This window comes from Kryptolebias marmoratus, linkage group LG9 (genome assembly GCF_001649575.2).
Source record: "Kryptolebias marmoratus isolate JLee-2015 linkage group LG9, ASM164957v2, whole genome shotgun sequence".
Taxonomy (NCBI): Eukaryota; Metazoa; Chordata; class Actinopteri; order Cyprinodontiformes; family Rivulidae; genus Kryptolebias; species Kryptolebias marmoratus.
Window position 1 is genome coordinate 11,406,714 of NC_051438.1, and position 3,223 is coordinate 11,409,936.

The window sequence follows — 3,223 nt, forward strand, 5'->3', positions numbered from 1 at the left end:
CACCCCGCTGCGTGCAGGTCATTGTCTCCATATGTTTTTCTTCTGTGTATCACCTGAACACCAGTGACCTCCGAGTGTTAAGTCATTACATGATCACCTGCTGTTGTTTTTCTTGTAGTAAATACGTGCAAGTGAACATGTCTGTAGGTCATTCAATATAGAAAAAAATAAAGGCATAGCATTGCTTGAAAGAATGCGAAAGATGGCTTTTCATCCTATGGCAGCGGCCATAATAAGTGTAGTTCATACAGAAAAAAACAAAAAACAAGGCCTTGCTGCTGAAGGACACCATAATGTGATTTCTGAGGTGTGGACACATCCCATCATGTCTTCCTCTGACACATCATTAGAGAATTTCTTTTTATAGGAACACAGCTATAGTACACACATTCCTGAACTGCTCCAAGTGAGCATGCGTTGCATCATTTTATGCAATTTTATGCTGCACGGATTTTTCTGGGTTTTATAAAGCGGACAGTTTTATGTGATCTGCAGGAGCTGCCGGTGCGCTGCGCGATTCCTAATTGCATCTGAGCTGCATCTTAAACAATGCAGCTTCACAAGCTGCTCGGGTTACTATAAAGGAAAAGTCAGGACCGGATGCAGCAGATTTATCTCTTACTTCAAGCAGATACGTGTTTCTCATTTGTGGTCATCAGTGTCAGGTCAGCAACAACTGGTACCATTTTGTAATGAAGCCCCTGTCTCCACAGAGCCATTATTTGTCTTCTAAATTCATAGCTAAACTGAGACATGAAGCAAAGCAAATCAAAAGGAAGATGAATTGGATGACCTGTCTTCAAATTTCTCTCTTTGCAATTTTAGGTTAATGGAAAATTAAACTGAGTCAATATTATGTGGATCAAGCTGATTGATCAACATGGATGCAAAAACTGCAAAATCTCTAAAGAAATTTTGTTCAGAATTACAATATTAATTTTCTTCTATAAAGCTAAGTAGTAGTTTTTTGATTAATGGATTAATGAGGTTCATTTTAAACTTTTTTATATAACCCAACAAATAAGTAGACCAAACAAAGAAATAAAAAAAAACAGTTAATATATACTTGATGTGGTCAGAAAGGAGTAGAAAGAAGCTTATTTGATCCCGCCTCTTCTTTACTACTTAAAAATTAAGAATAGTGTGAAGTTGATTTAGCATGCACACAATTACTTTCCTGTTTTTTTATTTTTGGGGGCATTTTGCAGTCTAGCTACTTCTGTATACTTTATGCTATTTTAGCCATACATACATAAAAAAAAACAACATTCAGCTTGTTTAGTAAACTTTATCACTTTTCACAATGTTTAACTTTGTTTACAGACATTTTCCATATAGAAATCTAATATAATCTCTTCAAAAACTTTGTTCCCTTTGAAATTTGCTTCAGCATACTTGTGCTATTTTTGTCTTCTTATGCTGCCTTTAGCTTTTATCTAGCTTGTTGCTACTTTAGTTTATAGCTAGATTTTATTAATTTTAGCTAGCCTTTTCTGGTTTTAGCTACAATTTTGCTACTTTTAGCTACCATTTTGCTACAATTAGGTTTTATTAGTATTCTGTTTATTTTAGCTCTAAGAAGTTTCTTTAGCAAATTTCAGCAAGTCATTCAGCACTCAGCATTCACACTGCATTTGTTTGTGTGAAAATAGAACGTCTGTTTACTTCCTGTTTTATCCTATCAGTAGTCCTTCTTACAGTTACTATTTTTTTTCCTCAAGTAAAACACATCTGCAGTTATAAACACATGTGCACATAAGGCTGTGCAGACATATACATATATATATACGGTATATAAATAGTGTAAAAATAACACTGTCTTAAAACCTTTCTTCCTCCCAGTACCTTATAAACATTGTGACCACACACCTCTATCTGCTACTCTCTGACAGATCTCTTAATAATATAGGGAAAGAGAAATGCAGACTAGAAAGTAAGCCTCACTGTGCAAAATCTAAACTAGACAGACTAAAAAAAAAAAAAAATCACACGTCAATTTTTATGTGTCTACAGTGTTTTATGTCAGAGATATGACAAGTTAGAAAGACGCTTCACTTCCAGTTTTGAAGAGAAAATTCTGAGCTCAGATACGTCGAATGTCAATGAGAGTTTGGATGCGCACACTGCATTCTCAGGGGATTTAAGAAAACACTATAAGATCTATGGCAGCAAGAGACACATCAGGTGAAAGAGGACAAAGGCCCCTATGTTTTAATGAACAAGAACAGTAAAGTTTGTGAAAAAAAGAAGAGTTTGTTTAGAAAAGTTTCTGGAAAGTTTACTCAGCTCAAAAGTCAGAGTGCACAACGTCATCACAACTTCGGTCATGTCAAGTTCAACGTTCTGTAACCTGTTTCAACTTTAAAGTATTACTACTGTTAAATATGTCTGAACTTTAGACATCCAATTAAAGCTGGGGTTTTTTTCACTTTCATTGTTCTGTATGTGGAATTGTTTTGTAGTTTTTTGTTTACACCATACAATTTACAGCTGATTTTTTTTAAATGTTTTTTTTCCAAGCTGCTGGAGGAGTAGCAAAAATGGACAAATAACGGCCGAACATTAACAAGGGTGCTTCAATGCTTACGCACGTGCATCCTTAATTAGTCTGGTTCTTTAACATGCATACCATTACATAGATGCACAGGCAAATTCCAAAACATTCAGAAAAAAATTACTTAATGGTATTTGTAAATGTGCCAAGGTAGACCTCACAGTCTTTTTCAGAAGTTAAAACAGATGAACAGAGGAAAATTGCGAGCAATTGTACATTTAAAGAGAAGGTGAAATAGATGGAAAAGAAATAGAAAATTGTGTATAAAGGCTGACACGTCCCCATGTCTATAAATAGCCCAGAGAGGCTGACAGTCAGGAACAAAGCACTTTACACCAGCTATTCTGACAAGCAGAGGACCACAGGGACAACCAGGCCGTGTGTGTCCTTCTGTATGTCTGTGTCCGTCAAAGTTTTACCACACATGCTCCCAAAGGACAACAGACACCCTTTCAGAGAGTTTAATTAGCATCTACATCTAATAACATTTTAGTATTTGCACCTCTACTGCTTTCATTATTTCTCTATTGCTTATTTCTCAAACTCCTTCTGTTGTGTCTTTAAGAAATCACTTCAGTGTTTTTTTTAAATCCCTGCAGAATTTGTACTGCTCTTCCTCTACTATCTTTCACTTCCCTCCTTCCCCTCTAATCTTTTTATAGCCCCCCC

The 3,223-nt window shown here is 35.7% G+C and overlaps 1 protein-coding gene across 6 annotated transcripts in view; it reads right to left on the reverse strand.

Annotated features, from left to right (window-relative positions):
- Nucleotides 1–3,223, reverse strand: part of ablim3 (actin binding LIM protein family, member 3) — a 66,607-nt gene that overhangs the window by 18,236 nt on the left and 45,148 nt on the right. The gene's annotated exons all lie outside the window — the stretch shown is intronic.